Here is a 13,706-nt window from a genome sequence, read left to right on the forward strand (position 1 = left end):
CTTCTAAGGATTATTATTAGGGCCCAAGCGCTGAAAGTGCGGAGGCCCTATTGTTCTTCTAAGGATTATAATTAGGGCCCAAGCACTGAAAGAGCGGAGGTCACCAAAACGGTCACAAAAATTGGTTCATATATAGTTCTCATCAAGCCGGACAACTTTCATAAAGTTATTAGCTCCGCCCAACAGGAAGTCTGCCATTTTGGATTTTTAAAATATTGCAGTCACTGAACTTTTAAATACTCCTAGGGGATTCATGAGACTCTTACCACATTTAGACAATATTATGCCAAGACATGAAGATGCTTAGTTGTGAACACATTTTTGATATATCAAACGGTGTTACCATGGTGAGGCATTAAATTAATGGTGAAAAATGGGAAACAGGAAGTGTCTCGCATCTTCGATAATCGATAATCACATGGATATGACTATTTTGGGTGTTGGGGCTTCGTTCAGGAGCGGGTTTGGTTATTAGCAATAATGAGTAATTATCAAAGATAAGCCGGTTTAGCGATCGTGGGAGAGACGGCAACCGTTAGTTTTATCACTCAGATACGCGGTGAATGGCTCATAATCCATCCGCTGCGGTCGTTGGTTCTTTAATGGATAAACTCAGTGTGATCTCTCTCGTGGTCTCACCCGTGATGGCGGAAATGCACAAACAGCCCAACGTGGTTGAACAACAACACAGCAAATCTCATTCGTGGTAACAGTAAGTTACAGTAATACCTGAATATTGTTAGCAGCAATGAGCGGACTCGGCAGTCCGTAAACTGTACAAGCAATAACCTTTATAAGCTTGCACTGTTTTCCGAAAGCTGCCTGGTGGAAATGGACCCATGGTGCTTGGGCCTGTCATTGGTGCTTGCAGCAATATTTATTAGTGACCAAACACTGAAAGTGCAGAGTCCCTGTTGTTCTTCTCAGGATTATTAGGGCCGTAGCATTGAAAGTGCGGAGACCCTATTGTTCTTCTAAGGATTTTTCTTTGTAATTTACAAGGTTTTCTGTACTTTTGGGCCACTTAACATGCGTGAAAACTCTTGAAAGTTTGCACACACATCAGAGTCATCAGCCATTAGGGCTGGGAAAAGTTGTGGGGTGGACTCTGTAGCGCCACCTAGAAGATGGTCATGTTCAGGGGGCTCTGTAGCACATCCCTTTTGAGCTACCATCACCAAACTTTGTACACATATACACTGGCAGCCAAAAGTTTGGAATAATCTACAGATTTTGCTGTTTCGGAAGGAAATTAATACTTTAATTCACCAAAGTGTCATTCAACTGATCACAAAGTATAGTCAGGACATTACTGATGTAAAAAACAGCACCATCACTATTTGAAAAAAGTCATTTTTGATCAAATCTAGACAGGCCGCTTTTCCAGCAGCCATCACTTCAACACCTTATCCTTGAGTAATCATGATAAATTGCTAATTTGGTACTAGAAAATCACTTGTCATTATATCAAACACAGTTGAAAGCTATTTGGTTTGTTAAATGAAGCTTAACATTAACTACGTTTCCATCCAAGTATTTTTTGCAGAAAAAGTTTTTGCGAATCAAAATAAAGCTGATGGAAATGTCGACATAATATTTTTCCATTTAACTCTAGCGCATAAACTCTATGTCGATACTTCAAATGTCACAAAAAACTGGTTTGGAAACACTTTTTGACGAGAAAATTGGCATTAATGGAGTCATCATTAATCATTAGCCTGTGTTAATCATGATGACAGTATACATCCTTGAAAGCCAATTTATTGTGATTATGGATTGATCTTAACGGTATATAGATCCGATGCTGCAAACATGACACTTCCAGGAGTGCCAACACAAATATCTTGTATCATGCACATCAACAAGTGCACAGAGAACAAATGAATGGCCACTCTTTTCGATTAAATTAATCATGGTAGACATCCGTTTATTTATTAAAGTTGCTTTTATTCCCTTTCGGGTCGGAACCGGTGGCAACCTGCAATAGGCGCAACAAAAGGACCAATATTACAGTCTTATCAGAAGGGCAACTGTTCCCTTTTGATTGCAGTTCCTCGTCTTCTGATTGCATTTATGAAATTTAAATGACAGTAAGCTGGCTAATTTCAATGAATTGTCTCAATACTCTCCCCATTTTACAAAGGCTTCGGAGGAAAAACATTTGGGACATCTTGGAGGCGAATTAGCGATAAACACACATTTCTGTATGGAAACAGATTAACCCTCTGGGGTCTGAAGGTGTTTTGGGCCCTGGAGAAGTTTTGACATGCCTTGACATTTGTGCTTTTTTCAGTTGCTTAAAAACATATTAATGGCTAAAGTCTGATAATACTGTATTCAGCACAAACTGGGCTATAATAATATGTGAACAACATGTTGTACATATTTGTATTTTTGAGAAAATAACATTTATGCGTGGTTTTTGAAAAAACAAAAATGTTAAGTCTCTGAAATAAGGCCATATAACACATACTAAACATTTGTTCACAAGACTTTTGAGAACTGGATCTTGTAGCCTAGAGTTTTTGCTACAAAATTATGTGAAAACCAACCTGATCACTCATTCATACAAAACAATATAGTCATTTAACTTTTGTAAGACACTTTTAGTGTTAGAAAGGCCATATGTGAGGAGGCGTGGATGATCATGAATATCTTCTAATATGTTAGATTATTTATCTATAATATCATGTGTACAAATTATATGTTAATATTCCCAATACTATGACAGTGCAATCTCTGAATGGGATATGTGATAGGTATGATATTTCTGTGCCACCTGCCTACAACAACTGCAGACGGCTCGCTCTCACAGGAGTATTTTTGACATACGTGGTCATGATATTACAGCGACAGATTTCTCTAACTGGCATGCACATGTCGGTGATCACTGGTGATCTGTTCTGCACAGAACTTGCCCATCTCAAACAAGCCTAATGAAATGCATGCTGTTTTTCTTCAATCATTGGATTGAATCATAAGCAGGGAATGTGAAACATAAGTAGCCTACTGTCGCTCACATGTTGCATGTTTTAAAAATGCACTCTTTTAACAATTTAAAATGTTTTCACTGTAATGTTCTAATTGCAAAATAGACTGCAGAAGATGAAAGTTGTGTTTTTAAATTTAATTTGATACCAAGTATGTGAACATTGATTAAATTTTTTGATTTTTTTAATATTTCAGTCTCTGAACTTTTAAATACTCCTAGGGGATTCATGAGACTGTCACCACATTTAGACAACATGCCAGTATATTGAAGATGATAAATTGTGAACAGATTTTTGATATATCGAACAGTGTTGTCATGGCGAGGCATTGGGAAGCAGGAAGTGTCTCTTATCTTCTGTGTGTAATGTGTGATTTACATCAAAATTGAGATGTATGTTTAGTCTTAAGGGCTAAACACATGGATGTGACTATTTGGAACATGGCCACAGAGACTTTAAAATAGAACTCTTGTATTTACCCAGATTGCTTCAAAATTGTTTTGAATAATGTTAAATACCAAATGCAAGGGTCCATTACCACCCAATGGCTTTCGGAAAACAATGCAAGGTGAACACATGCATTTGGCATTTAGCATTAGCATATCTTCTGCATGCATTGTGTGATTTTGATCAAAATATACCTTTTTCACACTCAGGGTTTTGGAAAGCGGAAGTAAATGTTTGCAGGGTAAACTTTGACAGCGGTGAATGGGAGATCACAGCAAATATTATTTTCACTTACCCATTTGCTCCAAGACCAAAAGAAAAAAGTCCACTATTACGTTTGAATGACTTTCCAGAAGAGATAAAAAATAGAAAGCGGTGGATTAAGACAGTAAAGTGGGAGAAGATGCCAAATTTACTGTCACTCTCTCAGCAGCTGCTATAGAAACCCCCTCGCAGCTGTGGCAATTTGTTTTTTAAAACTAATTCCAGGGTAATATAACACATAACATAATGTTATAAATTTACACTCAATATTTAAAAATTGTTTTATAATATAATTTTTTTTTGAGATTTACGCTGATAAATAAGGCAGAAACGCGCCATCACAGTCTGGGAAAAAGGTCTATTGAGCTGCATGTTTGGTAATGGGAGATGATCACAAGGGTGTAGCTATTGTGGGTCATGGTCATATATGCCACCAACTGGCAGCAGAAATTGTGGCACTTGAAACAGACTTTGAAATAGTCCTCTTACATTTACCCAAATCGCTTCAAAATTGTTTCGAATAATGTCAAGACACTGCTGATAGAAAATTGTGAAGGGATCCTTGATATCTTTAATAGTGTTGTCATGGCAGCGGATTAAATTACATGGTGTTGTAGTCAAACTGGAATGGTGGCATATATCTATTATGCATTGTATGATTAGGGTAAAAGTTTACATGAATGTTGAGTTGTTGCGGTGTCCATCATGCATTGTTTTCCGAAAGCCAACGGGTGGAAATGGACCCATGGTGCTTGGGCCTGTCATCACTGCTTGCAGCTATATTTCTTCTTCTTTTCAAGGTTTTCGTTACTTATGGGGTACTTAACATGCGTGAAAACTCTTGAAATTTTGCGCACACATCAGAGTCGTTGGCCATTTTGGCTGGGTAAAGTTGCGAGGCGGCGGGGCTCTGTAGCACCTCATTGAAAATGGGCATGAAAGGGGGGTTCTGTAGCACCCCCATTTTCACCTACAGTCACCAATATTGGTACATATATTATTCTCAGAAAGCCGAACAAATTTCATACTCAGTCATTAGCTCCGCTCAACATGAAGTCAGACATTTTGGATTTTCTGTAAATCGCAGGGCAAAAAAAACTTTTGGACTGGGCAAAATTTCACGCAGGGGCATTGGGGGGGGGGGGGGGGGCTCTGTAGTGCCCCTTTTAAAATGGGTGTGTAAGACAGCTTCTGTAGAACCCCCATTTTCACCTACAGTCACAAAAATTGGTAAACAGATGCACAGGTAGCTGTAGTAACCTGCCGGGCATTATTGTCTGGCGCACCTCCACCAGTGCCTTCAGCCCAGCTGCGGGGTCATCAGCTAGGAGCCACTTATCTTCAATGTTTTGCGCAATTCATCCCAGAACATCTCCTGGTGGTGGTGCAGCGGTCAGGGACATCTCCCTGCCACCCCCCACAGCTGGACACCAGATCCCCTCCAATAACTCTCATCCTTGCCTTCCCATCCAGACATCATTCCTTCACACATTACTTGTAACCAGGGTTCTATATGTCATTATACCTCGACACGACCATATGTGCCAGCCCATTGGCCAACTGGCACCGAGATTTGTGGAACCATATCTCTCGGTAACTCGGTGCCACCGGTTCCATATGGCATACTACCTCAGCACAAGCCCTCACCACATATCACCCAGGTTCCCTATTCCTCAGTTTCCTACTTCTGAACCCCCTACTTTTTGTCCTTCCTTCTTAACCATAGCCAGTAACTCCCTTTCTCAGCTTCCTCTGCCAGTTCCTTCAAATATTTTTTTAAGCTGCTCCTATGATGCCAATGTCTCTAAAAAGGTGCTGCATTGATGTTCCCATAAATCCTCTGCACCCAACCGCCACAGGATAGGTACAGTCCTACAGCCCTACATGCACTCTGCGGTCAGATCAGCATATTTTAGCTTCTTCCTCTCCATAGGCTGTCTCCAGACCCCCTTCCCATGGAACAGTAAGCTGAATCATTGCTATTTTCCTAGCTGTAGTTGACCACAACACTACATCTGGCCTTAAGGAGGTAATAGCAACCTCGGTAGGAAAATGTAGCTGCTGGCCAAGGTCAACCATCATTGGCCAATCACTTCCATGTGCCAAGATTGATCTGGCTTCCCTCCGTGCTGTGCCTTGTGCTGCTCCTCCCTTTTTAGCAAAATCTTTGTTTGCCTTCACTCTATGCACCTCTAGGATCTCTACCAGCTTCCGCAGGACCTGATCATGCCACCACCTGTACCGTCCTTGTGCCAGTGCTGTCTTGCACCCAACCAATATGTGCTGCAAATTTGCTCTTGGGGCCTCACAGAGATGGCAACTCTCCTCTTTTCCATACCACAGAGACAAATTCCTGGGCTTGGTAGGGTATCGTAGGTGGATCTTATTAGAAAACGTAGCCTGGCCTGGGGCACCTTCCACAGGTCAGCCCATCCTAACACTCTATCAGATGTCCCCTCCCATATGGTCCTGTGCCCTTGCTGCTGCTGGCTGACTGCCCTAACCTTATACCCTTCCTCTTCAATCCTAGTTAATTCCATAAGTACCATTGCTCTCCTCTGTTTTCGGGAGGCTGTTGACCACAGTTTGGGAGCCACCCCCATCCAAGGTATGTTCTTCCTTACTGTGTTCTTCCAACAATTTCTTCATGCTTTAGTCTTGAAACCGCCTGGTTTATGACATCCTCTGCCTTACAGGTTCTGCCTGTTCAGACTTGGACTTGACCTGCCCTCACTGCCTGGTCTGTTGATTCCCGTAGCTCCAAAACAAGCCTGGTCTTTTCCTGCTTGTAGCCCAGAATGAGTGATATTAGAGGCAGTTTTAAAGCATTTATTCCAAACAATGCTACATCTGAGAGACAATATGGCAGGGCCATTCACTTCCTGATATAACTGTTGGCCTTGGCAATCATCCTTGCCACTGCAGAAATCTCACACATTTTTTGTGGCCACATCAGGCGAAGGTAGAGTGTAGATGACAACTGTCTGTATTATCCAGGCCCTCTTTCAGTTGCTTCAGGACCAACTCTGCCATGTGTTTGTCTGAAAGATCTGCTGTGTATTCTCTCCCTAAACTTTGAATAGGCTGCTCTGTCACAACCGGGATTCTTTCCCCCTGCACTTCAAATAAAATCCGATCGTCCATCACCCCCTTTCTAATAGAAAGACTGCTTAATTTTGTTGGCTTAATCTTCATTCTGGCCCATGCCAATAGCTCTTCCAGCCTTTTCAAGAGCCGGTTTGTAAATGTAGCAGTCTGGAGGATGCTTGTGACATTATTCATATAACTGCACAGAGCTGGCAATCTCACCCCAGATTGTGCATGGATTTCTTTGACCATTTGTCTTGCACCATTTAGGATGATCTCGAACGCAGCCGTGAACAGGATGGGAGAGATTGAACATCCCATCGCTGTTCCTTTTTCCAGTTGCTGCCATCACGTTGTGTAGTACTGTGTTGCATGACATGTCTTCAAGTCCCCATAGTAGCTGTCTAATAAGCTCCTAATGCACTCTGGTACATGGAAAAATTCCAGTGCATAGCTAACAAGCTGGTGTGGAGCTTATCCATAGGCATTTGCCAAGTCCAGCCAAACTATGTGGATGTCTTTCTTATCTCTCTTGGCTCCCATATAACACACATCTTCCAAGCACCCAGGAAAACCTGGTAGGCCTGCCTTCTGGCAGCTTGTGTCTATGTATCCATTCTTCAGGAGGTAGTCAGACATCCTCCTTGCTACCACCAAAAAGAAAAGCTACATATATTTCTACATATATATATAAAAAAGCTACATATATAGTTTTCATCAAGCCGGACAACTAGCTCTGCCCAACAGGAAGTTGGGCATTTTGGATTTTTTGAATATTTCAGTCTCTGAACTTTTAAATACTCATCCTAGGGGATTAATGAGACTGTCACCACATTTAGACAACATTATGGCAAGACACTGAAGATGCTAAATTATGAACAGATTTTTTTATATGTCAAATGGTGTTGCCATGGCAAGGCATTAAATTAATGGCAAAAAATGGGAAACAGGAAGTGTTTCTTATCTTCTGTGTGCAATGTTTTATCGCCTTGGGGGCGAATCACATAGATGTGACTATTTTGGGACACGGTCATAGCGCCACCACCTGGCAGCAGGAAGCCTGGCTCTTACAACAGACTTCAAATAGTCCTCTTGTATTCCCCCAAATTGCTTCAAAATTGTTTAGAATAATGTCAAATGTCAAATGCATGTGTCCACCTTGCAATGTTTTCCGGAAGCCACTGGTTGGAAATGGACCCATGGTGCTTGGGCCCGTCATCGCTGCTTGCAGCTATATTATCGCTTAGCATCTGATTTGTTGCTCTAGTTATTCTGATGCCAAAGCCTGTCATCAGAATGATTGGCTGCTATTACCTCCAAGAAATGTCTTTTGTTCCCAGACATAAGGCATCTGCCGCTGAACGCTACTAAACACAAAGTTCATCAGAGCGCTTTTACTGCATGCTCTAAAGCGGAATTTATTAATTTATTACATTTAATAAAAGAGCCACAATGGCTTCAACTTCCATTTTTATATCTATTTTGCGCCAATTTCCCTAGAACATACTATTTCGTTAAACACATAGGATGGAAACGCTGCTTAATTTGCGAATTGCAGTATTCCGATTTGCACATAAATTACAGTAGCAACTTGGATGGAAACCTAGCTATAGAGATTTTGGTGGGGTCTTTTCACTTGGGCCATTAAGCAAAACCCTAGCAACCACCCAGAACATGCAAGCATCATGGTGGTGAGTTTTGCACATGCAAGCACCACTCACATTTTCTTCAGAAATTGAAAGAGTCTAGTTATCACTTTGCTCTTGATGATATGCTGAGTTTTGGCAAAAACACAAACACAGTATGGCATGACTATTTGTGCCTAATGCAGAAAGAGTCTTGGGTGGGATATCTGATGTAGATTATCAAGAAGCTAATGAGGGAAAATGCCATCCCAGTTTTTAGGCCTCAGTCTATAACTAAGTATGTTTAAAGAGGCCCTATTATGCTTTTTGTGATTTTACCTTTCCTTTAGTGTGTAATATAGCTGTATGTGCTACAAAGTTAAAAAGCACAAAGTCCACGCCAAAGTGAGACTGGACCAGCCTACCAATCAGAGTAGCCTGGGCTTTTCGGAAAGGGGGGCTTTAAAGAGACAGGAGCTACAACAGAGCGTTTCAGACAGAGGGTGAAAAGAGGTGCTGCAGCAATGTATAGTATGATAAAATTAATGTGTTTTTAAACATTAAAACATGTAAACCTATTCTAGTAGACCCCCAAAGTAAAATTATGAACCTGTAAATGAGCATAATATGGGCTCTTTAATGATCAGTTTTCCTGTTAATAGACAAGAGTTGTTCCCTGCATCATTCTCTTTGTCTCTTTCTTATTTCTACCCCTCTCCATCACACCTAAAGCAGTATGTTTAACATCTCACAGCTGTCTCCTTCACTGTGACCCTCCTTTACTCCCTGCTCTACATTGTATTGGACGGCATCAAAGTTTTCCTGGCTTCGGTTTGCTGATAAATAAACAAATGCTTAAATTTATGAATCTGTTCAAATGGTCCTGCTGGTCTTTTTCTCAAAAACTCTCTCTGGCTTTCTCTCTTGTACTCAGTCAACTTCCACGTCTACAGGGAATGCAACTATTTAGCCCTGTTTCATAGCTTATGTGACCTCCACCCTGGTAGAGGAATGATATTCAGTCAATAAGGCTGTTTTATATGTACTGGGGACTGCATAAAAATAAATAAGCAGTCGTTAGCAGAAGGTTATGTGCTGCTTGTAAAATCCCACATTTTTATTTTTAAACTAAGTTCTTCACCATTCCATCTTGTTTTATGGTAAAGAATAGACTTGGGAGTTTTTGTTGCTTCGAATGCAAGTTGATAATAAAAGTGTTACATTTTATGATGCCGGTTTTTCACAGTCATATCAATCTTACTTCATAACCTTCCTGGATCAAGTCATGTTAGCTAATTAATATTGATGAACTGAGCCTTTATCATTTTAAGACTTGTAAATATTCATTGGGTTGTGATGCAGGCGGCGGAATTACCTATCTCACTATGGTGAAGTCTTATGAATATTAATTAGCTCCCATTTTATAACTATGGATCCTTTTCACACGTCCGCGTTCCGTGAAGCGGAAGTCGTCCTAATTAGCTTAACTTGAATGCCAGTGAATGGGGGACCACAGCAAATTAATTTTTGCTTATCCATCTGCTCCAACAGCAAAAGAAAAAAAATCAACGATTATGCTTTCACAGCTTTGCAAAAGAAGGTAAAAGTATGTAGCACTGGATAACATCAGTAAGAAGATAGAAACAGGCCAAATTTTCTGTCACTCCCTCAGCAGCTGTGTTAGAATCCTCATTGCAGGCATAGTTACTGATTTTTTTTAAAACATATCCCATGGTAACAATGTTATAAATGTACACAAAATATTAAAAAAATTGAATGTATAAAAAAGTTTGCTACATTTACGTTGTTAAAGAAGGCGTAAACGCGTCATAACAGGTCTCTGAAAAGGGTCCATTGTGACCTTTATCCTGGTAGAGGAATGATATTCGGTCAGTAAGGCAGTTTTAAATGTACTGCGGACTGTATAAAGAGAGAAAACTGTTGTTTGGAGATTATGTTGCAGTTATGTGCTGCTAGTAAAATCCTGCATTTTTGGTTTTATTTTAACCAAGTTGGGATGTATTATTACTTGGGTACCAAGTCGAAGGCAAAAAAATAAAATAAACCTGTGATACCAGTTTTTCAAGGTACTGACATACTGACCTTTCTTTGTAATCTTCCTGGATCCAGTGATGTTTCCAAATAATATTCATGAACTGAGCCTTCACCATAGCAGACTTGTAAATATTAATTGAGTCATTCACACAGGTCGTGAAATTACCAATCTCACTATGATGAAGTCTTTAGGAATATTAATTTAGAAAGCTTATGAATATTAATTAGCCATGTTTCATAGCTAATGTGACTTACACTGTGGTGGAGGAATGGTATTCGGTCAATAAGGTGGTTTTATACAGTATGTGCTGGGGACTGCATAAAAACTGAAAATGGTTCTTAAAAGAAGTTTTTTTGCTGCTTGCAATACCCTACATTTTAATGGAACATTCTGTCTTCTTAGGCATGGATTCAAGGCAAATGGAGATATGTGAGGAACAGGAAGAGGAAACACAAGGCCCTTCTCGAGTTAAAGACACACAGTCTTTGTCCACCGCAGAGGACAGGCCAAAGAGTGACAACAGACTGAAGTCCACAAGTACTGTTTTTGTCTCAGGTGAGGAGGTGTTCAGAATGACAGCTCAACCAGTCATACAAGTTCAGGCCTTAATAAAGCATCCAAGAAATAAGCCACTCAAGGTCGGACGTTACTGTAATTTTATTTTCACTAAGCAGTGTGCTTAGGCACAACATAAAGCCCATTGTAGATTCACTGTACTGCACAGCCTCAAGTGGATTATTGCTTTCAGTGTTATTATTATTAATAATTATGATTAAATAATTAGATTAAACAATTCTTCATTTGTGGGGAAATTACCAATGACCAAATAGGCCTAGCTAAGCCCTAGATCATGAATATTAATAATGTCATACTGAGGTTTTGGGGGGGATTTTTTGGGGGATTTTTTTCCCCTTTTTCACCCAATTTGGAATGTCCAATTCCCAATGCACTCTAAATCCTCGTGGTCGCGTAGTGATTCGCCTCAATCCGGGTGGCGGAGGACGAATCTCAGTTGCCTCCGCGTCTGAGACCGTCAACCCACGCATCTTATCACGTGGCTTGTTGAGCGCGTTGCCACGGAGACATAGTGCGTGTGGAGGCTTCACGCCATCCACCGCGGCATCTCACGCTCAACTCACCACGCACCCCACCAAGAACGAACCACATTATAGCGACCACAAGGAGGTTACCCCATGTGACTCTACCCTCCCTAGCAACCGGGCCAATTTGGTTGCTTAGGAGACCTGGCTGGAGTCACTCAGCACGCCCTGGGATGCGAACTCCTGGGGTGGTAGCCAGTGTCTTTTACCACTGAGCTACCCAGGCCCCCCCTAGCTTCCTTGATGTTACCCATTTAATATTCATGAACTGATCCCTCACCATAGTAGGATTTGTAATCAAATTTGTTAATTAGACGATACCAGTGCCAGTACACTGGAGGAGAAATTATGAATCCTAGTATAGCGAAGTCTTTACTCATAAATATTAATTGGATAATACTTGTATTGTTTTGTAACCTTCCTAAAGTGACTGGTCATGTTACCTAATTAATATTCTTGAACCGAGTCTTCACTAAGTTTGGACTGTAGTACATAGATGGCAAAATTAAAAATCCTACAATACTGAAATGTTGGCTTATTAATATTAATTAGGTCATACTGGTGTTGCTACATAACCTGGCTAGATCATGGTACCTGATTCATTTCCATTATCTGAGCCTTCATAGGAGAACTTGTAAATATTTATGAGGTCAAAATGACTTTGCCAAAGTCTTAGCTCATAAATATTGGTTAGGTCATACTAAGGTTGCTTTTTAACCTTCCATGAGTGTCAGGTAATGTTACTTATTTAATATGCATGAACTGAGTCTTCATCATAGTAGGACGCATAAATATTATTTTAATCATACCACAGTTGGTACACAGGTGGCACAATTATGAATCCTGCTATGGTCAAGTCTTAGCTCATGTAATATTAATTAGGTCATTCTGACTCACTTATCTGGAGTACCCCCAATTGTCTATCAGTACGTTTACATAGGCAGTTAGTAGATATAAATTATGCTACAGTGGGTTTTTGCGAAGTCGAGCTACAATCTTCATCCATTTGTTTAAATATACGTGACAAAATGCGTAATCAAATATTTGAAGTCTTAGCTCATAGAATATTGATTAGGTCATTCTTAACCTTTCTGGAGCTTACAGTCATGTTACATTCAGTCACTCAGTTCATTCAAGTTTCCGAAATGCTTTTTGAAGACAGTGAAAGATATTTAAAAAAAGACAAGAATGGAGCTGTGTTGAATGAAGAGTCCGTTTGCACAACGTCCAATGATGAGATCAAGTCTCGCTCAGGCTATTACGTTCAGGAAGAGGAAGCACCTGCTAAGCGGCTGAGGCACTCTGGAGAGAGAGCTGCCCCCTCTGTGCCTATCAGAAGTGACCCTCTGACTTCACCTCCAGAGGCCAAGAGCAAAGACCACTTTAAATCCTACAACAGCATATTCAAGAAGAAACCCAAGCTTTACTATAGGACCTGCAAGAGAACTAAGCCCACCTCCACAGAGCCCAATATGTGTGACTTTCCTCTCCCTGCTGAAAAAAAAAAAAGCCTAAGATGGTTTGCTGATCTTAATCGCTGGCCGAGCCTGGTCAGATCAGTTAGACCAGCTGAAGACCATCTTGTCCAGGCTTAGAGACCAGCTAGAGCAGCTTAAACCAGTTAAGACCAACAAACCAGCTTAGACTGGTTTAAGATGGTTTTCCAGCTGGACATTCTTTCGCTGGCTGGCTGGCTCTCTCTTTCTTTCTTTTGTTCAGTCTTTATTTTTTTATTTTTTCATTCGTTTGTGCTCTAGCTCGCTTGCTCGCTCTGTCATTCGCTCACTCGCTTTTTATTAGTTTGTTCTTTCATTGCTTGCTCTTTTTTGCTGGCTCGCCTTTCGTTCATTCGTTTTTCTTTCTTCTTGCTTGCTTTGCTTCATTTGTTTGTTCGTTCGCTTGCTTGATCTCTTTCATTTGCTTCGCCGCTCACTCTTTTGTCCATTTGGTCATTCGCTCTTTCTTTCGCTCTCTTGTTAATTTTTTCATTCAGTCGTTCGCTGTGTATTTTGTTCACTCTTTCTCTCTCTTTCGTTCGGTCGCATTTACTTTCTTTGTTTTGCTCCTTTCATTCGTTTGCTCTCTTTCTTTGTTTCGCTCATTCTTTATTTTGTTTGTTTGTCTTTTGCTTGCTCGC

The 13,706-nt window shown here is 40.6% G+C and overlaps 1 pseudogene; it reads left to right on the top strand.

Moving 5' to 3' along the window:
- The window catches only part of LOC127438099 (sentrin-specific protease 7-like), a 57,856-nt pseudogene that overhangs the window by 7,264 nt on the left and 36,886 nt on the right, over positions 1–13,706 (top strand).

Source organism: Myxocyprinus asiaticus, chromosome 49 (genome assembly GCF_019703515.2).
Source record: "Myxocyprinus asiaticus isolate MX2 ecotype Aquarium Trade chromosome 49, UBuf_Myxa_2, whole genome shotgun sequence".
Lineage (NCBI taxonomy): Eukaryota > Metazoa > Chordata > Actinopteri > Cypriniformes > Catostomidae > Myxocyprinus > Myxocyprinus asiaticus.